The sequence below is a fragment of the Schistocerca nitens genome, chromosome 5, assembly GCF_023898315.1.
Source record: "Schistocerca nitens isolate TAMUIC-IGC-003100 chromosome 5, iqSchNite1.1, whole genome shotgun sequence".
Classification (NCBI taxonomy): Eukaryota; Metazoa; Arthropoda; class Insecta; order Orthoptera; family Acrididae; genus Schistocerca; species Schistocerca nitens.
Window position 1 is genome coordinate 717,156,227 of NC_064618.1, and position 25,229 is coordinate 717,181,455.

Sequence of the window (25,229 nt, forward strand, 5' to 3'; positions counted from 1 at the left end):
TACTTAAACCTAACTAACCTAAAGACATCACACACATCCATGCTCTAGGCAAGATTCGAACCTGCGACCGTAGCAGTCGCGCGGTTCCTGACTGAGCGCCTAGAACCGCTAGACCACCGCGGCCGGTAGCAAAGAGAGGCAGTAAGCCTACACCCACCTCAGTTTTACAAGTTTATGTGCAGCCAGCTCCATCGATGATGAAGAGACTCAAGAAATGTATGATGAGATAAAAGGAATTAATCAGTTAGTTAAGGGAGATGGGGGACTGGAATTGTACAGAAGGAAAAGGAAGAGAAGGAAAAATAGTTGGTGAATAAGGACTCGGGGAAAAGAATGAAAGATGAAGCCACCTAGTAGAATTTTGCACTTACTTGGTTGAAGAATGATGAAGGGAAGATGTACACTTGGAAGAGACCGGGGTACACCGGAAGGTATTAGACTGACTACATAATGGCAATACAGAGATTTCTGAACCAGATTTTACATTGTAAGGCAATCCCGGCGGCAAATGAGGACTCTGATCACAATTTGTTGCTTATGAATTGTAGATTAAAACTGAAGAAATTGCTAAAAGGTAGATAGTAAAGCGATGGGACCTGGATAAATTGAAATAACGAGATGTTTCTCAGGGTTTCAGTGGGAGCATTAGGAAACTAATGACTTGAATAGGGGAAAGAAATACAGTAGATGATGAATGGGCAACTTTGAGATATGAAATAGTGAGGGAAGTAGAGGATCAAATAGTTAAAAAGACAAAGCCTAGTAGAAGTCTTTGGATAACATAAGAGACATTGAAATTGAATGATGAAAGATGAAAATATAAAAATGTGGCAAATGAAGCACGCAAAAGGAAATGAAACGACAGGAAGTGCAAAATGACCAAGGAAAACTGGCCAGAGGACAAGCGTAAGGGTATAGAACCATACATGACCAGCGGAAAGATAGCTGCTAGAGTGACAAAAAGCACTATACAGGAGTTGGGTTGGGAAGTCATTCCGCACCCAAATTATTCATCTGATCCTGTGTCCTCATATCTTCACCTTCTCCGTTTTCTATCGAATAACATCCAAGGCACTTCCTTTTCGGACGAAAATGGACTCCGAACATGGTTTAACGAGTTCCTAGAGTCCAGATCAAGTGGTTTCTAGTCGCGAATCGAAAAGTTACCCAAGCGATGGCAGACTGATGTAAACGGTGAAGGAGACTATATTATGACTAAACGTTTTGCATGTATCTTTTACGTTTATTTAACATGCAAAAACGTAACGAACTTATACATCACCCTAATAACACAAAGAAAGCAGGTGCTGACTGTGGTGTCACCGCCAGACACCACACTTGCTAGGTGGTAGCCTTTAAATCGGCCGCGGTCCGTTAGTATACGTCGGACCCGCGTGTCGCCACTATCAGTGATTGCAGACCGAGCGCCGCCACACGGCAGGTCTAGAGAGACTTCCTAGCACTCGCCCCTGTTGTACAACAGACTTTGCTAGCGATGGTTCACTGACAAAATACGCTCTCATTTGCCGAGACGATAGTTTAGCATAGCCTTCAGCTACATCATTTGCTACGACCTAGCAAGGCGCCATATTCAGTTACTATTGATATTGTGAATCATGTGCCGTCAAGAGCGACGTTCATGATTAATGGATTAAAATTAAGTATTCCACCATCTACGTCCGTTTTTCTAAATTCTAATTCCCTTGTCCTGTTCCAGACCTGACGCCAGCCTGCGTGAGCTAAAATACGTGCCTTTCGGCCTCCTCTAGTACATGGTGTTGGCTCTCCTGCCAACCACAACATTGGCGACGACGCAAAACCACGTTCTTCTCTAAACTGCCCTGATGTACTTGTGTAATTGCTTCGCCACAATCTCCAGATGTACTGTCTGAATTTTATCGCTTACAGAATCAGCAGACACAGGCATTACTGGATGCCCTTGGACAGCTCGTCTAGGGTCAACGTGCAATGCAAAACGATGCAGCAGCCGCCGCTCCACCGCTAACGCAGCCACAACACGCTGTTGCACCAACTTTTTGACCTATTGATGCTGCACTGGAAAGCTGGACGGAGTGGTCACGCCAATTTGGATTCCATCTCGCCACCTACAGAATTCAAGTTAATGAGCGGCACTCTTATCTCTTATCATCGGTCGGCGTATAAATGTACCGTGCGTTAGTCAAATTATTTCCCCAACGCGATGTAGCAACTCTGTCCTATGAAGAAATTTTGTCTGCATTAGATGCATATTTCAAAGAATCAGTCAATGTCGTAGCAAAACGGTATACCTTCTTTCGTACAAAACATACGGCAGGTCAGACTAATCGGGAGTGGGTTGCAACCTTGCAAGGCCTTACTAGGGATTGTGCTTTTTTGAGTGTCATTGTGGACTCCCTTATTCAGATGCTATGGTACGTGATGCAATTGCGCAGAACGTTTCTGATGTTCGTATAAGGGAACAGATTTTGAAACTAGTCCATCCCTCCCTTCAACAAGTGATGGACATATTGGATCGACAGGACACACTTGACTTTGCTCAGGAATGATTTGAAACTTCACCAGCCGTGTGTCAGGTCAACTGGCCCGGCGGGCGAGCTGCACGGAGCAGTAAACAGCCCTCGCGCCCGGCCGCGCCGCTGTCGCCAGGCTCTCAGCCACGTGTGCCGCGCCGGCAAGCAAATGCAGTGCTCAAATCCTGCCCGCGGTGCGCTACTAGACATTCGCGTGAGAATTGCCCGTCACGCCAAGCTATTTGCTTTTATTGTAATAAAAAAGGACATGTTCAGAGTGTTTGCCAGAAAAAGCTCAGATCGGAAGCTCAAAACCATTCCAAGCCCTTTGGTTTGCGCCGGAATCGGAATCGAACCAAGGATACTCAGGCTTGCGAAACTTCGCCTATGGAAATTCATGTAGTTCGTTCCACTCCGTTCAGTGCCACTCTCTCTAACAGTGACTGTGTTCGTCCCACAAATAGTGTGCGTCGACATCGCCGGAAATCCCGTCATGTCGCAAGTGATTGTGTACCAGTGTCAGTTTATGTTGCACGAGATAGTCGCTCTTGTCATCAGCAGGACAATAAACTTTTTGTAGACTTGGACATTAACTGCAAAGTGATACCATTCCAGCTTGATACCGGAGCTGCAGTTTCACTGATCAATCAAGATACGTACAAACAGCTGGGCACACCTCTGTTGCGTGCCACAAATGTTAAGTTAACTAGTTATTCAGGTCAAGATATCCCTGTGTTAGGACAGTGCAGCCTTCTTGCAACATACAAAGGACAAACAAAACTTGTATCATTTTACGTCCTTTGTTCTTCTTCTGCAGTGAACTTGTTTGGTTTCGATTTATTTCAGTTGTTTAACTTGTCTATAGTAAACCAGGTCCTAACAGTGAACCAGACTGTGCCTTCAGACAGTGTTTCTCGTCTATGTGAAGAATTTGCAGACATTTTTGCACCGGGCCTCAGTTGCGCTAAGAACTATAAAGCACATTTGGAACTGAAAGTAAACACGCAACCGAAATTTTTCAGAGCGCGCATTGTTCCCCATGCATTGCGTGATGAGGTCGCAAAAACATTACACGATTTGGAATCACAAGCTGTAATTGAACGTGTGCAGGCTTCTCTCTGGGCATCACCCTCAGTAATTTTGCCAAAACCTTCCAGAAAATTGAGACTTTGTGTGGACTTCAAGGCAACAGTGAATCCACAACTAGTGATTGCAACTTTTCCTTTACCCCACCTGGAAGATCTTTCTGACAAACTGTGCCCGGGTAAATATTTTTCGAAGTTGGACCTCGCAGATGCGAACTTGCAAATACCGGTGGACGAAGAATCTCAGCTCGTTTTGGTGGTTAACACGCATCTTGGTTTGTATCAATTCAAACGACTGCCATTCGGGTGTGCATCCGCCCCTGCATGGTTTCAGCAATATCTACAAACTGTTTGTGCGTCGGTCCCTACTGCAGCAAGTTATCTGGACGATATTGTGATCTCCGGAAAGACAGACGAAGAACATGTACCCAAACTCAGAACATTATTTCAGGTCTTGCGACAAAATGGTCTTCGCTTGCGGAAGGACAAATGTGTGTTTTTTGCTCGTGACTTGCCATACCTGGGACATGTACTCAATGCGCAAGGCATACATCCCAGTCCCGAGCAATTGCGTGCCATACAAGACTTGCCTTCGCTGCAGAGTTTGAAGCAGCTACAGAGTGTGCTGGGAAAAGTCTACTATTATCACCGATATGTTCCACACGCCTCATCCATTTCAGCTCCGCTTCATCGCTTACGCCGTAAAGGTGTTCCGTTCGTCTGGACGACGGAATGCGAACGCGCCTTTCGCCAGTTGAAATCGGCGTTGCTTTCCAATACTTGCCTTACGCCATTGGATCCCCACAAGCCCCTTTTGTTGATGGTGGATGCATCGGATTTCGGGATCGGTGCTGTGCTTGCGCACAAAGATGGATAGCACGATCGCCCTATTGCCTTTGCGTCCAAATTGCTCTCGTCTGCGCAAAGAAATTATTCACAGATCGAGAAAGAAGCATTGGCTCTCGTATTTGGTGTTGCAAAGTTTCATGATTTCTTGTATGGTCGTCACTTTACCATCATCACAGACCACAAACCTTTGACATCGCTTTTTCATCCGAACAAGCCTGTACCTCCACGTATAGCGCAGAAATTCATCCGCTGGTCTATTTTCCTCTCGCAGTACCGCTACGATATCTTGTATCGGTCCACTGCTAAGCACGCAAACGCCGATGCGTTGTCCCGTTTGCCTGTTGCTGAGGATAGAGCATTCGATTCCTCCGAACTTGCTTGCGTGTTCATTGATTCGGAAACCGATGACGTGGTCGAATCGTTTCCGATTGATTTTCGTCGTTTAGCTACAGCCACAGCTGCCGACCCTGTCCTTGCTACCGTTCTGCGTTTTGTTGCTATGCAATGGCCCTTGTCAAAGTCACGGATCGGGGATCCGTTGGTTCGCCGATTTTTTGCTCACAGGGAGAGACTTTTTGTTCGACGTGGTGTTTTTCTGTTGCGTTCTGATAATGATCAGTCCAGGGTCGTGGTCCCACGTTCATTACTGTCCTCTGTCTTACAGCTTCTCCACCAAGGACATTGGGGTATAGTGAGAACGAAACAACTTACTCGTCAGCACTGTACTTGGTTCGGAATCGATGCCGCGATTACGAATATATGCTTTTCTTGCATGGTGTGTGCCGAACAACGATCAGCACCATCGCGGAAATTCTTACATGGCCAAAAGCCACTTCCCCTTGGCAACTCTTACACATCAATTTTGCTGGTCCATTCTGGAATGCTCGATGGTTGGTAGTGATTGATTCATTCAGTAATTTTCCTTTTGTTGTCCGGATGTCTTCCACGACGTCATCTGCCACCATCCAAGCGTTATCTGCTATTTTTTGCATTGAAGGTCTTCCACAGACTATTGTTTCCGACAATGGACCACAATTCATGTCCGCAGAATTTCAGTCATTCTGCAAGGCCAATGGTATTCAACAACTAACGTCCGCGCCGTTTACGCCACAGTCAAACGGTGCCGCTGAACGATGGGTCAGGACTTTCAAGTCACAGATGTTGAAGTTGAAAGAGTCGCATTCTCAGGAGGACGCGTTATTGCTCTTTATGTCCTCGTATCGCTCTCACCCCCGAGATGGTCGCTCGCCGGCTGAGTTGCTCCACGGTCGTCATCATCGAACCTTGATGTCTTTGCTACATCCGCCGCATCTGGTTCCTGTGCAGCGGCAGACACCTGCTTTTGCCCCAGGCGACGTTGTCTACTACCGTAACTACCGAGGTTCACAGCGTTGGCTTGGAGGGCGCATTCTTCGCTGCCTCGGACGCGCTATGTATCTGGTTTTGGGGGCACTGGTGAGGTGCGCCGGCATCTCAACCAGCTGCGCCTCTGTCGTCGCACGGGATCTGCCGCTCCCCGTCTGCTTTCAGCGACGGTGCCGTCCGATCAGCGCCCTGGGGACCCATCTACTGGCTCGCCCCAGCCCCATGTGTTACAGACGCTGCCTTCCATTTTGCCCCATGGCGACGCGCCGCCGCCACCGCCGCTGCCGCCTGTTCTCCCGCCGGCGACGCCCGCAGTGGACGCGTCGCTGCAACCGCCGGGCGCTTCCCTGGGTCACGCGCCGCCGATCGCTTACCGTGACCAGTCGTCCTACTACATGGAACTCTTGCGCGCTCCGGACCATATGTCCTCTTCGCCCGTCGGGTGCCCAGCCCGATGGAGGTCGACCCTTCGGCCCCTCCTGTCTCTCTGCGGGCGCATACACCGCATGTTGGCTTGCACCCTGGAGCAGGTTTTCAGGCGTTTCCTAGCTCCCCGCGGTCCGAAAGGCAGGGTGCGGGTGGCACAGCCTCGCCTGTTGTTAGGCTCCCCACCTCGTCGCATACGTCAACATAGGGTCCTCCCCACGGCGGGCGGAAGCCTTATGCCACAACCGTACGCCGATTTACGGGGGAGGAATGTGGTGTCAGCGCCAGACACCGCACTTGCTAGGTGGTAGCCTTTAAATCGGCCGCGGTCCGTTAGTATACGTCGGACCCGCGTGTCGCCACTATTAGTGATTGCAGACCGAGCGCCGCCACACGGCAGGTCTAGAGAGACTTCCTAGCACTCGCCCCAGTTGTACAACCGACTTTGCTAGCGATGGTTCACTGACAAAATACGCTCTCATTTGCCGAGACGATAGTTTAGCATAGCCTCCAGCTACGTCATTTGCTACGACCTAGCAAGGCGCCATATTCAGTTACTATTGATATTGTGAATCATGTGCCGTCAAGAGCGACGTTCATCATTAATGGATTAAAGTTAAGTATTCCACCAGCTACGTCCGTTTTTCTAAATTCTAATTCCCTTGTCCTGTTCCAGACCTGACGCCAGCCTGCGTGAGCTAAAACACGTGCCTTGCGGCCTCCTCTAGTAACACGGTGTTGGCTCTCCTGCCAACCACAACACTGACAGGTGTAAACGCGGGGATGACAATTAATCATCTCCATTGGCCACCGCGCACAACGGAGCAGAATATTTTTTAGCATTTGTGATACTCTATGGAGAGAACGGTGCTTGATCGCTATCCACCTGCATTACTGTTACCTGAATTTGCCGCTGATTTGCAGGACGGATCAGCTTCAGAAGCCACGGTCGCAAAATACTAACACGAGTTCCTTGCAGGGGAGTAGAAAAACTAGTATAAACCGACCTCGCAGAAGATCAGTTTGGATTACTGAGAAATGTAGGTACACGCAAGGCAATACTGACCCTACGACTTATCGTAGAAGATTGGTTAAGGCAAACCTAGGTTTATAACATTTGTAAACTTAGGGAAAGCTTTTGACAATGCAGAATAGATTACTCTCTCTGAAATTTTGAAGGTGGCATGTAAAATACAAGGGGCGAATAGCTATTCAGAACTGTCCAGAAATCAGACGGCAGTTATAAAAGTCGAGAGGCGTGATAGGGAGGCAATGGTTGAAAAGAGAGTGAGAAAGGGTTGCAGCCATCGCTGATGTTACTCAGTCTGTACACTGAGCAAGCAGTAAGGAAAACAAAAGAAAATTTTGGAATTGGAATTAAGGGTTTTCCGATGACGTGATAATTCTGTTAGAGAGAGCTAAGGACTTAGAAGAACAACTGAACGGAATGGACAGCGACTTTAATGGAGGGTAATGGATGAACAGCAACAAAAGCAAAAGCAGGATAACGGAATGTAATGAAAACCGGTGATGCTGAGGCAATTGGATTAGGATACGTTACACTTAACGTGATAATTGAGTTTTGCTATTTGGGTAAAAAAATAACTGATGATGGCCCAAATAGAGAGGACATAAAATATAGAGTGGTAATGGCAAGAAAAGCGCTTCTGAAGAAGAGAAATGTATTATAATCGAATATAAACTTACGTGTTAGGAACCTTTTCTGAAGATATCTGTATGTCGCGTAGTTACGCGACATGGTCGTGAAACATGGACGATAAATAGTTAGAGAAGACGAGAATAGAAGCTTGTGATATGTGGAGCTAGGGAAGAATGCCAATGATTAAATGGGCAGATCACGAAACGAGTGAGAAGGTACTGGAAAGTAACAGAAGAGAGAAAATTCGTGGCGCAATATGACTATAAGAACAGACCGTCTGACAGGAATTATTTTGAGACATCAAGGGATCACCAGTTAGTATTTTAGTAAGCCTGGATGTGGTCTCACTGCCTAAAAAATTTCCTGTGGAGAACACATTAAAAATGTTGGCAGAGCGTTTTCCTGGTGACACGATAAAGTTGTTTCTACATGTTATGCCGACAACCTACTACTTGGATGGTGGAAAATTTTGCGAAATGACGGAGAGAATGGCTATAAGTTCTCCGTTGTCTCCAGCAATGATCAACTTTTTCATGGAACATTTTGAGGAAACGTGCATTAAATTTGGTTGCCCTTCATCCATTTTCATTTTGTTGCTATATTGATGGCACGTTTATGTTCCGGCGTGGAAGCTCTTTAACACTTCCATGAGCATATGAAAAGTATGTACCCAAACGTCCAGTTCACTGTCGAGACAGAGAAAGAGGGAAGGCCGCCATTTTTAGATGCTTTGATACTCGAAAGTCACATGGACGTCTCGGCTACCGCTACGTGACGCATATTAATTTATACACTATTTTAGCTCCCTGAGTTTTCACCATCCAGTCCAGAAGACAGCAGTTTTAAATACACTCGTACGCAGAGAAAAAACGTTTCTGACCAGGACCACTTGGATGTCGCATTTAAATAATCAGAAGTATGTGTTCCGAAAGAACGGCTGTGGGTCAGGTGACATGAAACGAGTGTTCTCCAAGAAAAGGAAACGTGAAAAATATTGAAAGTTGACGTGATATGTCACCGATAACAATCCTTCCTTTCTGTGGCACTACATCCAGTAAAACAGGCAGAGATGTGAGGAAACGAGGCATAACATAAATTTTCTGACCTCTCCGTGAAAGAGAGTCCCAGCCTTAAGACCCTGGGATTTACAACATCCCTTTGAATGTGTAAGAAATTGCACTTGTCATTCCATTCGCACCGTTTCTGACCTCTGTGCAGAACATCAACGGCATATTAAAACTCGATATCTACAGAAATCTAGAGAAATCTACAACCTCAGAAAAAATATAGAACACTTCTCGAATGAAGTTTTCATTCTGAGCAGTGTGTGCACTTATAGGAGACGAGGTACTAACAGAATTGAAGCTGTGAGGAGGATTCCCGAATCGTGCTTGCGTAGCTCAGTCAGTAGAACACTTGTCCGTGGAAGGAAAAGGTCCCGAGTTCGAGTCTCGGTATGGTACAAAGTATTAATCTGCTATTAAGTTTCATACAAAGTACTGTTTGACGAAACGGAAGTTTCGTTCCAGGCTCCTGGGGTTCTGTAATTAAAAAGCCTGTAGAAATAAGAATTATGAGAAGATCCTCAACCACGACAACGGATATAAATTTTAGCGGTGCATGGAAGAGAGCAGTCGGTACAGAGAAGAGCCAGAAATATTCGTCACAATGTAAATGCTACGGCGGCAGCGGTGGCACAACCAGCGCGACGTTGACACCATCTTCGATAGCATTAAGTAATTACCTAGCAATCAGATGTGGTTTGTGGGCTATGCAAAGCCGTCACAGCAGCAGTTTTAATAGCCGGTTAGTCCTGGCGAAGAAACTGGAGGTACTCGTCGGAAGCTCCAGATTTTTCCCTGAACTGACACGGCAGGAAAACCGAAAAATTTTAAAAAAACAGGTAAAATTATTAAGACGTGAGAGAAACTCAGTTCATTTGCAAGTATCACATGTTTCATTGCAAAAGGCCTTTCCTGTCTCAAGGTGCAAGGCGTTGCAGGAGAGATGAAGTAAAGCATAACTGTCCCGATGCCATATAAATAGTTCTAACAATATAGTATTTTACTCAGCGTAAAATTCTGTACCTCAAGAATGAACAATATGTTCCAAATAGCTATAATATAAAGCATTTCAATTTATAGAAGGCGAAACGTTTACAAAATACAACCTCATATCCAATAACAACAAAAACTGCAGAAATTGACGGAAACTGTTTATGGCGGGTTGTAGTTCGCACTCATTATGTAATTCTAAAATCATTCACTAGGCTGTTTTTTTGTTTCTATTTCTTCCCCCTAGCAAAGGGGATATCAGTCTTATAACTGGTCTGAAACGGTTCGGCATGAATTCCTCTCCTGTGCCAATATTTTCATCTTAGAATAGCACTTGCAACCTGTGCCCTCAATCATTTTCTGCACACAACTGCAATCTCTGGCGTAATAAATGTCGTACACGCCGCAGTACATCTGGTGTAATGTCGCCGCAGGCTGCCACAATACGTTGTTTCATATCCTCTGGGTTTGTAGGCACATCACGGTACACACGGTATATGATGGCCACCACATTAAACATCTATTGGTCTGACATGTCGGGACACACTCTATTCCACTCCGTAATTGAAAATGGAAACCACGTGTGTACGTGTACCTCACCCCTCATGGTAATGTACATGTGCGTCAGTGAAAAAGACCAATAAAAAGGTGTTAACATGTGGACGTAATGTGCTGTTCCAGTCTCTTCTGTACCTAAGGTCCATCACCGTTCCCTTTGGATCCCTACGTAATTCGGTGCTCTCCGATACACACGATCGAACAGCGGAGTGGTACTCAAGCGTCAACTTTAGGTTACAATATCTCCGGATGTAATTAACATTTTACAATGTAATAAACGGCACTGATTACGTATTTGTTTATATGTTCAGATGTGCTAACAAAACTAACGTGGTTCCATTTAAAAAAAACGTTGGTTTGTGTTAAAAAACTTACTTCCGTGCATTTTTGCATGGTTTGTATTAAACAATTACACTAGCCCCTCTCCTCACGTTCGGTCTGTGGAATCGGTTCGTCAGTATTTGATGTGGTTTACGAAATATATCCAGCGGTAACGTTAGGTGACTTACTATATATATATATATATATATATATATATATATATATATATATATATATATATATATATATATATCAGAAACTTGAATGCATGAGCTGTTAGGCTGATTAAGCGATATTTCTCACACTTGTAGGTTCTTACTATCTTTGGAATAGTGAGAAAGATGTTTTTACGGAACGACGGTACGTCATCAGTCTCATATGTTCTGCGTACCAATGTGAGTCGTTGCCACTTTCCCCAATTGTTCTTGAAATTCTGATGCTATCTTACCCAACCCTTCTGTCTTATTGTTCTCAAGTGGTTCAAAGCTAATTCCAATATTGGATCCTCTATCCCTTCCCCGTCGACTCCTATTTGTTCCTCCGTCATGTTATCAGGTAAGTACGCATCCCCCTTCCTTTGATAGACGTCATGAAACTTATCTCCTTTTTCAGTTACACGCCACATGTCCTGTGGGTACACATCATGTGTCATTAATGCAGTGATTTCCATTGCCTTCTGCATCCTCATGCCGTTGATCATTGCTGATTCTTCCGCCTTTTTGGGTGCAATTACCCATCCCAATTACAAGGGAGTGCTCTGAACCTCTGTTCACTTCTCGGCCTTCTTTGACAAGACCGTTGGCAGAACACGGATGAGTTCTTAGGCCGTATGTCTTTGACTGCCATTGTTGATTTTTATTCAAAAATTAAGCAGTGGTGAGATTCGAACACGGAACATAGGACGTTTCTGATTATTACCCAAAGACGCTACCCCTCTTCTTCCTTTTTTGTCATTTGGTCTGGACAGACGTCACAGGAACCGCTTCAGGTTCAAAACAGAATAATTCTCTTTTTATTTTTTGTTTTAGTTTTTGTTACAAAGGGCAGCTAACTCTCTGACCGAACACGCTGAACTATCTCTAGATGCAACACACTCTCCTACTCAGAAGTAATAAAATTATCGTAGGACGAGGATGAGGGACGGCGTAAAAAAAGTATACAAACATCATCCGGAAACATTGCGATAAATCTTATTACAGTGGTCATTTACCATAGAAAACGTGTAATTTGTGTCGACTGAAACGTCTTCTCCAGGCTGCAAATGATTTTATTCAAACATACGTTTCGCTTTTATTAACGAGGTGTCATTGTTGGGTGTCCTGGAGTTTCAGATTATGTTGCTTTGCAGATATTGATTTTCGATTTAAATTAGTTCGTATATAACTTTTAACTTAAAATACAAGCAGTATAGTCGTCAATAAATGAGACATGCTTTTAACTGAAAATCCTCTGCAATTTACCCTGAAGTGTGTTCGTGAACGGTTTTATACCTAAGGTTAGTATCTGTAAATCAACATAACGTAATATTCCAGAATACTTACTGATGACTGATTAAATATGCTCGGTTGCAGCATGGAAAAGGCCGTAATTTGAGACACATTACGATCGACTGTTGTGGAATTACTGCCGAAGTTTGCATCGTAGTCGTACTTTTCTTTCCAATGCGATTACCTCTAAAAATTGGTGTAGCAGAATGAAACGTATTGCTACTGAGAGGTATTCCTCTCCTTCTGGTCAGTATCTGCAACAAACAGCACAAATACTGTTCATCAAAAGCATGTGAATAACGAAGTCCACAGCTGCAAACAACCTATTTATGAAAGCGTTCCAGCTGGAGTGCAGTTAAAATCGAGTTACACGCGTGGCTTCACGACTCAGTGTGGAGATTAGTTGGGTTAGTGCACGTGCTGAAGTTAATTGCTTTAAATTTCAACAGCGTGAATTCTCAGGCCCGTCACGGTCTGTTTACAATTCTATCCATTTTGTGCTATAAATACTCATACATGTTCATCAATATTGAACCCTTTCATCTCTGCTGAAGTACTAAAATTATTTACACGTCGTAATTCTTCCATTCCCACTCATCAGAGGTAAAACATGCGCTGAAACTACCGGTTGGCAAACTGCATTCTCTTTCCTGTTGCAGTACATTTAAAATATCCACACCCAATAAATTACTTAAAACAATGGTCACTGCTAGAAGGTGAAACACAAACACCGAAACAGCTAATTCCGAGTATTTACGGCTGTCAAAGTACAGATAAGTGCAGTTACAGATCAGTGGCTTCAGCGACGTAATGTCAACAGCGCTGCCAACACTAATCGAATACGAGCTGTACACTTCATTTGACAGCCCTCTGAGCTTCTGCTGGTGCAGTAAAATTAGGGATACTACTACACAAGGAAGAAAAGTATACGTGCCTCACGTCTCTCATTGGACGTGCACTATTTCGTTTCTTGTCTCTCTCCCAGGGACCACAAAAAAGCGTGTTTTTCTATTGTTTTCTGGCCTACCCTCCACAGTCGCAATTGTACAAGTAATAATGCAGCTGCACTGTCTTTCGCAATTGTATAGTGTCTTATTTGGATCAAATGCTTTTCATTTCATTTAAAACGTCATCAGTGGTCACAATTTTGGCTCCTACATTATTCCTCCTTTATACATACAATCGATTTTTAACTCACTGTGCAAGCTGACTGTTAGTTTTCAGTTTCATACTCTCGGGGAAGGAGGGACCATTTTGGAAGCTAATTGTGTGGTTTTCTGCTCTAGACAGTCCTGGAAAAATGAGCACATCCGGTAATTGTCTATTGATTAATTTTGTGATTAATGAGCAACCTACCATTCGTTTCCTTCCAGTTTCAATCTTGCACAGTTTCTAATACACTACTGGCCATTAAAATTGCTACACCAAGAAGAAATACAGATGATAAACGGATATTCGTTGGACAAATATATTATACTGGAACTGACATGTGATTACATTTTCACGCAGTCTGGGTGCATAGACCCTGAGAAATCAATGCCCAGAACAACCACCTCTGGCCGCAATAACGGCCTTGATACGCCTGGGCATTGAGTCAAACTGAGCTTGGATGGCGTGTACAGGTACAGCTGACCATGCAGCTTCAACTCGATACGACAGTTCATCAAGAGTAGTGACTGGCGTATTGTGACGAGCCAGTTGCTTGGCCACCATTGACCAAACTTTTCAATTGGTGAGAGATCTGGAGAATGTGCTGGCCAGGGCAGCAGTCAAACATTTTCTGGATCCAGAAAGGCCCGTGCAGGACCTGCAACATGTGGTCGTGCATTATCCTGCTGAAATGTAGGGTTTCGCAGGGATCAAATGAAGGGTAGAGCCACGGGTCGTAACACATCTGAAATCTAACGTCCACTGTTCAAAGTGCCGTCAATGCGAACAAGAGGTGACCGAGATGTGTAACCAGTGGCACCCCATACCATCACGCCGGGTGATACGCCAGTATGGCGATGACGAATACACGCTTCCAATGTGCGTTCACCGCGATGTCGCCAAACACGGATGCGACCATCACGATGCTGTAAACAGAACCTGGATTCATCCGAAAAAATGACGTTTTGCCATTCGTACTCCAAGGTTTGTCGTTGAGTACACCATCGCAGGCGCTCCTGTCTGTGAAGCAGCGTCAAGGGTAACCGCAGCCAAGGTCTCCTAACTGATAGTCTATGCTGCTGCAAACGTCGTCTAACTGTTCGTGCAGATGTTTGTTGTCTTGCAAACGTCCCCATCTGTTGACTCAGGGATCTAACCTTGGCTGCACGATCCGTTACAGCCATGCGGATAAGTTGCCTGTCATCTCGACTGCTAGTGATACGAGGCCGTTGGGATCCAGCACGGCGTTCCGTATTATCCTCCTGAACCCACCGATTCCATATTCTGCTAACAGTCATTGGATCTCGACCAACGCGAGCAGCAATGTCGCGTTACGATAAACTGCAGTCACGATAGACTACAATCCGACCTTTATCAAAGTCAGAAACGTGATGGTACGCATTTGTCTTCCTTACACGAGGCATCACAACAACGTTTCACCAGGCAACGCCGGTCAGCTGCTGTTTGTGTATGAGAAATCGGTTGGAAACTTTCCTCATGTCAGCACGTTGTAGGTGTCGCGACCGGCGCCAACCTTGTGTGAATGCTCTGAAAAGCTAATCATTTGCATATCGCAGCATCTTCTTGCTGCCGGTTAAATTTCGCGTCTGTAGCAATTTTAATTGCCAGTATTGTAATTAGGCTACGAAGTTGGGGATGTCGGATAAAACACGAATATAATGGTAAACAATCAGATATACCTTTCTGAAAGAAGTTTTCGATATTTGATTGCAAGTCAGTGGCGGTTTGTCCAGTAACGCAACGGAGCAGTCAACCACCATGAAATATTCGTAACTGAGGGAAAGTTCCATCCATTTTCTATTATTATTTTGTAATGTATAGGATGTCTCAAACCTTATAAGTCGAACTGAAACAGATGACGGTGGATCCATACACGATTGCATTGGGGCAGGGAACCAACGATCGGAAATGCGCATATTTACCGTGTTACGGATACACACACCGTGCACCGCATAACAACAACGTAACTCATATTAGTTGTTAAAAGTGACGACCGCCAGTCCCACTGCATGTATAGCAACTGCGCATGTACCTCTACCGCACTCTCTCAAAGACCTCAGGTATCTGTTGTTCCAGTAGACATGCAGCGTGAAACCTAGCAAGCAGATCTTTACCCCAGAGCAAAAGTCCATAGGCTCGATATCCGATGATCTTGCTGGCAATTGGACAGGACCTCCCCTTCCAATCCAACGATGAGAGTACGGGTAGTTCAGGTGTTCATGGACATTAATATTGAAGTGGGCTTGTTCACCAAATCCTTTCATTGACAAATAGGAGTACAGCCTCCAAGAACTGCGGCAGCATACCTCGCAGGAAGACCAGCTAACTGAACCAATCAAACGGGGAGGCACCAAATAAGATCCTATCAGGTGATCAAGGACAATGCTCGTTCACACGTTGAGAGAGAATCTTTACTGGTTGCTGAGGTACAGCTATTGAGATCACACTCAGGGTGTACAAGGTCTCATCCGCGAACAATACAAGCTGTACGCAGTCCGGCACTAGGGTACTGCGCGGATATTAATTGACAGAAGTGAATGCGGGGCTCAGAATCTATTGATCGCAGAGCTGTTCCGCCAGTAGTATTCACGCTGTATCTTTCGGAGCGTGCGTTTCACTGGCACGTTAACCTGTGCTTATTGCTGATTCCTCGGCCAAGCGATCCAACACCATCTCTGTGATGATCAGACACGTCTCTGGCAGGTTCTCTGTGGCACGAATGACTCCCTCTCTCGTAATCTGGTATCCACGGAGATATTCAAACTCGGATGACGCTTGTAGGGAAAGCGTTCTGCTTATACAGGGTGTTACAAAAAGGTACGGCCAAACTTTCAGGAAACATTCCTCACACACAAATAAAGAAAAGATGTTATGTGGACATGTGTCCGGAAACGCTTCATTTCCATATTAGAGCTCATTTTAGTTTCGTTCACCTACTCTCAATGGTGCACGTTATCACGATTTCATACAGGATACTCTACCTGTGCTGCTAGAACATGTGCCTTTACAAGTACGACACAACATGTGGTTCATGAACGATGGAGCTCCTGCAAATTTCAGTCGAAGTGTTCGTACGCTTCTCAACAACAGATTCGGTGACCGATGGATTGGTAGAGACGGACCAATTCCATGGCCTCCACGCTCTCCTGACCTCAACCCTATTGACTTTCATTTATGGGGGCATTTGAAAGCTCTTGTCTACGCAACCCCGGTACCAAATGTAGAGACTCTTCGTGCTCGTATTGTGGACGGCTGTGATACAATACGCCATTCTCCAGGGCTGCATCAGCGCATCAGGGATTCCATGCGACGGAGGGTGGATGCAGGTATCCTCGCTAACGGAGGACATTTTGAACATTCCCTGTAACAAAGTGTTTGAAGTCACGCTGGTACGTTCTGTTGCTGTGTGTTTTTGCATTCCATGATTAATGTTATTTGAAGAGAAGTAATAAAATGAGGTCTAACATGGAAAGTAAGCGTTTCCGGACACATGTCCACATAACATATTTTTTTTCTTTGTGTGTGAGGAATGTTTCCTCAAAGTTTGGCCGTACCTTTTTGTAACACCCTGTAGACACTACATGATGCCGTACTGTACATTAAACGCACGTCTGCCAACTCTCGCGACGAGTAACGTTCCATCTTTGACTATATGTCATACACTGTGCGCAGTAGCGCATTTCACGGTGGACACATTACAAGCTGCGTCACGCGATGTGCAACTGGCATCAGATATAGTGGTGTGCTTGCGGCACAGGTAAATTCGCCAATGCGATGCCTGCAGTCACCACATAACACACGTGTTAGGAGCTAAGTTATGTATGGTATGTGTGGTGGTCAGAGGTGGACGATGTTTATCTCCCGCTGCCTTTTTCAGCGCACAGCAGACACCATTGTGAGAGTACAGTAAAACTGCATGCGCCCTAGCAATACATGCGCTGAGACAGGCAGTCGTCGCTTTGAACATTTACAAAGAGATTCTTTGTTGTTATACTGTGACCAGAAAACAATCAATATGTATTTCCTACCATTGGTTCCCTATTCCAGTATAATCGATTGTGAACGCACTGTCACTGGTTTCTGTTTGACGCAAAATGTTTGAGACATTCTGTATACGTCTACAGATAAATTGGCGGTAGGCTCTTACGTGTTCGGCTCGACCCGGGTGCAAAATCTTATTCTGCATCACCGGAGGCTACACTCCAAACGCTGAGTCGTAGACGCGGCTGGCCGATAGGAGCGCGGACATCGGTTATCTGCTGTTCCGAGCACTCGAGAAACGCTGCGGCATGTATGCGACAGAGCTTCCGCTTCCTGTCCCGCGGCCGGCCAGAGTGACCGAGCGGTTCTAGGCGTTACAGTCTGGAAACACGCGACCGCTACGGTCGCAGGTTCGAATCCTACCTCGGGCATGGATGCGTGTGCTGTCCTTAGGTTAGTTATGTTTAAGTAGTTCTAAGTTCTAAGGGACTGATGACCTCAGAAGTTAAGTCCCTTAGTGCTCAGATCCATTTGAACCATTTGAACCTGTACCGCGTGTTTCCTCTTCCTCCTCAGTCGTTCCGTCAATATGACACACGATTAGCAGATTCTGAATCTACATTACTCTATAGGGGGAGGAGAAGGAGATTAATGTTCCGCGTCCCGTCGACAAAGAGGTTATTAGAGACGGAGTAGACTCTCGGATCAGGGATGGATGGAGAAGGAAGTAGGTCTTCCCCTTTCAGAGGCACTATCCCGGCATCCGCCTTAAGCGATTTAGGGAAGCCACGGAATACCTAAATCAGGATGGCCGGAAGCGGGTTTGAACTGTCGTCCTCCCAAATGTGAGTCTACTGTCATTATCCTGTAACTTAAATACCTGTTGTGTCGTTGACCCCTGTGAGCTGTAACATTTATGAAACTGTATTAACAACAAGTCTAGTCAGCACTGATAGGTAAAAGTTTTGTCTTGGTTGTTGTAGTTGAGATACCAATAACTTGACCAGCCTTTACGGATTGTCACGTGGGTAGATTCTGTGCGCAGTTCTGTGATTGAGGACGTGACTTTCCAGGTGTGTATTGTCTAGAGTGTGAAGTCAATATCTGCGACAGGTCAGTGCAGAGGTTTATGAAAGATAATTTGTTTTCCCTATCGCGTGAAGATAAGCTCTGTACTAAGGACTTGGAAAGATCAACAACGAAAATCACGCTAATCAAGAAAACTACAAATAAAAGTAAGGAAATTGCAAGAATTTTCAGCCAGAGCATTTGCAATAAAGTTTATTGGATATGTGGTTATGATATCACCAACGAAGTGTACTGTTTTTCCTGTTTAATGCTTGCAATAAATAAATAAATAAGTAACTAAAACCTTTGGTGACGTGCGACCTCAGGCTAAGAGGCGATGAAGATATCATACATTTTTCAGAGAAGATAAAAGAACGTTAGCACTCCAAACCTCTTTATGAATGCACAGCTATAACTCAGTCTTTCAGGGAAACAGGATATTACAAAACTGGGTAGTGCTTACAGGCAGACAACTGAAAAGCACCATGATCAGACTCGCAATTACTTTTACGAATTTTCATAGCTGTGGATTGTATTAAATTTCGTGGTACTTTAGAACTCACACGTCGTGGATATAATGAGAGCAATGACATTAGTAGTTTTCGCTGTGTTATAAACTTCACTGCTGAATTTTATGCTGCTCTTGTGGATCACGTTTCGAAGACTGCTATTTTCAAACGCACATATGAACGTGTGGTAATGAAAATGATTTGCTTTCCTGTACGCTGGAAGTTTATGATGACCGATTATCAGAGGAAACTGCTGCGTCAGTTATCAGACGTCTGATATCTCAACAATTTCGCAGTTTGCTGTGATTATCAGATATGTCTTGTCTCAGGAGAAACCCGTAGAAAGGTTCAAGCGTGAACATGATGCAAAAATGTCAGCTGAATCGCTTATAGAAGGTTTACACCTTGTAATGGATAATTAATGTAAAGTTGTTATTTGTCGGAGCTACGATGATGCAGCTGTTATAAGTAGTCGTCCCTAAGGTGTACAGACTCTTCTGACACAGCTATTTAAACATACCGATTTATTCTTTGTTATGCTTGCAAGATATTTCTGATATTAGCCCAAGCAACGACTCAGAATACAGACGTTAGATGTTTTTATGCTGACTTTAGTGAGATCCGTAGTTCTTTTCACGGCTCTTCACAGCGAACAGCATTTGCCAAACTTGATGAAATTCTTAATCTAGAACTGTGCTAGATGCACACGAAAATAACCACTTGTAGACTGCCTGGAGCAAATTCAGCTTACATCTCGACGAACTGCGAGAGGGCTCAGCCTGAAATTAAGACACTAGGCATTTCAATTTTGGTTGTCTGTATTTAATTATACTAAGCCACACGTTGATGTACTATACAGTCAACTACAAAACGTGTGCAGTTAACCCACTGACTGTACAAAAAGGGAGGGGGGAGAACATTTCATTAATGTCACACAGGATAAACGAGATAGCATCATTGACATGTTTTCTCCGTTCAGAAAGCGCTGCATCCTGCAAAGACAGAGAGACAAGGAAACAAATTCCAGAAACTATTTTTACAGAAGGCGTGTGAGATGCAATTATCGGTCAGGCTGCTTGACACATTACCTCACAGAGTATATTGCGGCTGCAGATTTATTTATTTCTTAATGTTTGTTGCGTATGTAATTCAATTTCCGCATGCGTTGCTTCAGAGATCTTAGAAAATACATTCCTTCCTTGGTGAGATAAGCTGAGAAGAGAACTTCAAACACTCTACGCGAGAAATGAGGTGACAACTCTCACAGGTGGCGTTCCACTTCTGAAATTCCTGTTCGAAAATAATCTGCAGAAGCCTTTTAGTGCTGTACAGGTGAAAATTTATGGTGCCAAGCGATCTTTCTCTACAGTAGAGAGAATAAAATTTTTCTGCGAAGTACTATGAGTCAATAGCAGATAACAGCAGATGCAGCGCTCTCCATCGAGGAAACCTTCGCAAGCAGCATCGTAGACTTCAGTGGACGCCATCGACAGAGTCTTAGCTCTTAAGGAGAGAAGAATGGAGTTTCGTATAAACATGCGCCTCGAGATAACCGTATTTCGGTACTTCAATTATTTTCCTACTCTTTTTTGGATTTTTATGATAGTTGTTTTTAATTTTTAGTCCACCCGCCAGTGAAACCCTACAAAAAGATCCACGAATTACCAGTGCCATAAATTACTATTCATTTGTTTCACGTACTCATGGGTTCAGCTTTATAGCCGTTTTTGAGTTCAAGAGGAACTGAAATTTAATGACATATTCAGATGAAACACTACACGGCATAAAATGAGCAGAAAGACACGACATAATTTAAGAACATTAAATAGATCTCACAAAATGTTCGACATCCCTAAATAACACGTCATAACATACATCTTGTTTCATATTGAACAGTCGCCATACTATTGGTCATGGTTACATACCAAAGATACATAATAAAGCTGAGATTATGCACAGCGAATAAACATTAGCAAACTGTAATGCGTACTTGACAACAAATGCAATGTCGTGGCGTGCATTCATCGCGATAATGCATCAACTGACGTTAACATGTGAGAAAATAACGGCATAGACCATTACGAAACGGCGCCACTGTGTGAGCTGCATGATCACTGGAATAGTTGTTGAAGAGTTGCTATGAGATTTGGGAGGGAAATGGCACAGAGGGGGTTTGGAAGGGGGGGGGGGTGAGGAGTGTTGTGGGGAGAAAGGGGGATCGACAAAAGACAGTACAAAGGTAGGTAATGAAGTTGCTGGGGACGGGGATGGAGGGGGGAGGGGGAGAGAGTGAGGAGTGTGTAGCGGGTGGCATGGGGCGTATGGGGAATTGAAAGGTCATAGGAGACGTATGATTATATTATGGAAATATGACAATGTGGATGCCTTAACCTATGTGGCTCTGCTAAAATCAAACATACAAACACGAGTTCAGTAGTGTCATTATTCATACACGTCATTCTGCTGCCCTTCTGCCGTTTGCGAATCACTATGTGAAGTGTGTTTCTCGATCACTATTTAATATTAGGGTCTGTTAGGGATAATCTTGGTTTGCCTAACGCATCTCATGTAGTTGTGGCACATCATACACTGACAAAGTCATCAGGACGATAGAGGACCGATCTACTGAGCATAGTCATACACGCTTACAATATCTCAGAAAACTTGCTATTGCAGAATATTGCCTTGCCGCCAGTCATCCTATGGAATATGACAACACAGAGATTCTGGCTTTTACTTCCAGCCTTCGGGATAATGTCAGTAAGAGAATAGTTGAGGCTAAATTAGGAAGTGATTTTATAAATTGGAAGTTTCTGCTTAAATTCTACTGGCAATCCTGTTCTTTCCCTAAAATAACAGAGGAACAGAGTTAATGCTACTTGCTCACTCACTGGTAATTAATAATTTCTGTCCACAACTCCTCACGTTGGTCATATTTTGTTATGTAATGGCGCTCGATGTTTGCAATTTTTTGTGTTGTCTGCCTGCACATGCCAAATTATGGTTCTTGGTCTTGCCTTGAACAGTGCTCTTGTATTTTTGTATTGAAAAGGACGGGTATTCACCTGTCGAAATACATACAGTTTCAAAAGACAACAGTCGGCTGTTTTCCTGTAAGTTTGTTTGAAGAATTTAAAGCCATTTTAATGCCCTTCTGTTGTAACGACCGCTGTAGCTAAGAAGAGTGGCGAATGAGCATTTTTCTGAGTCTCAATTTTTGTCCTTTTCACTCATATTCAAACAATTAATAAGAGCAGATCTCAGAGTCCTTGATCTCTCTTGAACAATCTATAAAGGTTGCTTACTGGGAATCGCAAGGGCTGAGTGATACTTGCTTTCTTTTAAGAATCTAGTGTGAAAAGATTGGTCCTGACTTTATCGATGCACGAATAGACACGAAAATCCCTGGGGAATGCAGTGAAACATCGCCAGACATTTCAGTTAAATAGTTTCCCACATTACTTTCTGGTTAACACTCAGAAATTGCTTCTCCCATTATTCACACATGTTTATAAACATAGTGTTTCGTGATTTACGTTGTACACTTTGAAAACCATTCTGATCCTCTGACAGTGGAATGGACCAAAAAGGAAAAAAAGGTTCAGTAAACATGCGCTGTAAAATGCATACCTTAAGAGCAATGAACACTTGTTCAATAGAGGAGATGTGTTTCACAGCAACGAATATGAACAAGTACTCATACAGCTGCAGGCACGCATTTTAGACTTCATGCTCACACTCGTCAAACCAATGGATAATCCTCAGTTCAGAGCGGAGTCCCCATGAACTACGAGCAATTCAATTTTCATCTCTCAGTAATCAATTGACACTTTTCTCTCTTGTCTTATTTCACGGCAGCCTTTACAGTGACGATACTTGATAGCTTGTGAAGCTGATATGTTGTACCACATGAATATATCTGTCAATATTTGTAACGTTCGATCGTAAATTAATCAGCCTACGTCATCGTTGAGTGTGTATTGCAGTTACCTGTGGTTTTGCCGAGGTAGAAATCCAAATTAATCGCTGCCAGCTGACAACACGTTGAATAATGTATGATAGATGCGAGGTCACAAGTTCAATCTTTAGTAACGTTCATTTTAAAGTATTGTGCTAGCAATTCAGACAGGAGGAGTATCAGCTGCTTATGACTCACCATATGCATCAAGAGGGCGACAGAAAATCTATATCCGGGAGGTGTAAAGATCAAGTTTCTATGGGATGTTAGTATTACACTTCACAAAATTGAAATCATCGACATTCGAGATATGTTCAAGACAAACCATTAACTGGCACCACGGACACCGAATGAAAAACGGCGCGCCACACGTACACCAAAGTTTCCGTCGTCAAGATCGAAGGTGAACTCCTTGGGAGTTACAAACCATGCAGGATTTTCAGCTAGGTACCCATCTTTAAACACTGCGTACAGAATCATATTGATGTAATGGGCGATGAGAACTGACGGAATGTGATGACATGCAACCGAATGCGAAACCGTTGGTCGTGGAGCTTATCGTGAAACTGGCTATCCTTTAAGATGTAGCTGCAGATAGTGCGATAATATGGTTTATAGGCAAGGAAAAAAAACAAAAATCTTGAGTTTCAGTTTCTGCGGTGGTCCCAGGTGGTATGAATTGCCATGTCACATACTTTTTAGGCGTGATATTTTGATCTAAATGAGTGTGATTTTTATACCCAGAGCAGTAATTAACCAAAAGCAAGTTATTTTGACCAGCTATTCGTCAAAAGCTTTGCTCGTACCGTAGTTGTAGTTCTCTTACGCCCATTTTCCCACGCTTGCTTGCTGTGACATAAATATTACCCAGTGCCCTTGCAAGATCACGGAAGCGAGAAAGAATAGTAAGGGGCAGGGCACGAACAATTTCTCGCAACACAATAAATAACTTTCCCGCCACTTTGCCTTCCAGATTAACAGTCGGCATAATTCTATACGTATGCGTTAAGGCATTTACGTTAGTTGATCTTGATACAACTCTATTGGTACAGCTAATTTCCAGAGTACATTTCACACGCACTTCCACTTCAAATCCCGATTGGTCGGAGGTGAAACAAAATTCTTTACAGAACGAGGGAATAAGTTTGTTTTATCTCATCTAGAAATTTTCGGCTCGATTCGACAGTCAAGTTGATGCTTTTTTTGAAATTTACTTATTTACGTCTTTGCGTCTTCCAATTCTATAGCACTGTTTGCAACTATCCACGGGTTCTCTCAGAATCACTGTGATCTATGTCGCACGAAATTTGATGTGCACAACGCAGTATGTCACTGCCATGCACATCCTGTAAATTGTATCGAGCACCCTTGAAACGCGAAAACACCAGTGTTTGTAATAAGTGCGCCTTATCCTCTTTTGAATTTCGTAGTTTTTCTTATTTACTACACGCTCATACTACTGCGGGCTTATTCGAAATCTGTTCATAATTTTTTTTATAATGCTGCCCATGATCATCCACGTACCCAAGTATGTTTAGTACCCGCTCCTTGGACGACTATCGTCCTTTACTAAGATTGACTGGAGACGGGATTTGAGGCTCTCTGTCCATCAAAGGTGAACTAAATTGCTCGACACCTGTTTCAATATCATTAATTCTCTTTAATCAGGTTTCGTCATCATTGTGTTCCTGCTGTACATCGTCCGCACAGTCGAGCGTACACGACACCACACATTCCATTGACTCTTCGTGAAGAAACGCTAATATTTCAACTGACACTACTTTCTCACTCTGCGAAATTCCTTGGGTTCCTTTCTGACGAAATGTCAACTTCGGCAACTGTTGTTATAGATAAAATGCAATGTTTGCTTTGTTTATCATTGTGTTTACTCTGTATCAGTACCCCTAGCACTGTAGCACTGTTGAGAGTTGCTCGTCGATTAAGCGTTCTATTACGCCCCGTTGCCTCATGCTGTGCTCGCTATTGGATACCTCGAGTCCCGCCCCGTGCCGTCATTAGTAGTCAATATTGTGGTTGCACAGTAGACAGTATGTTCGGCTCGAACCCGTAAACATCTTTGCCTTTCGCGACCTCGCACTCAGGTGTTCCTTGTAAGTGTGTGGGAGTCGGATGGAGAGAGTAGTGCCTGAAATCCGCAGTCGAGTCAAGTGGATCCCACACAATGTGCTCCACTTCCTTAAACCATTTGCAGTTGAATTATATGTTAT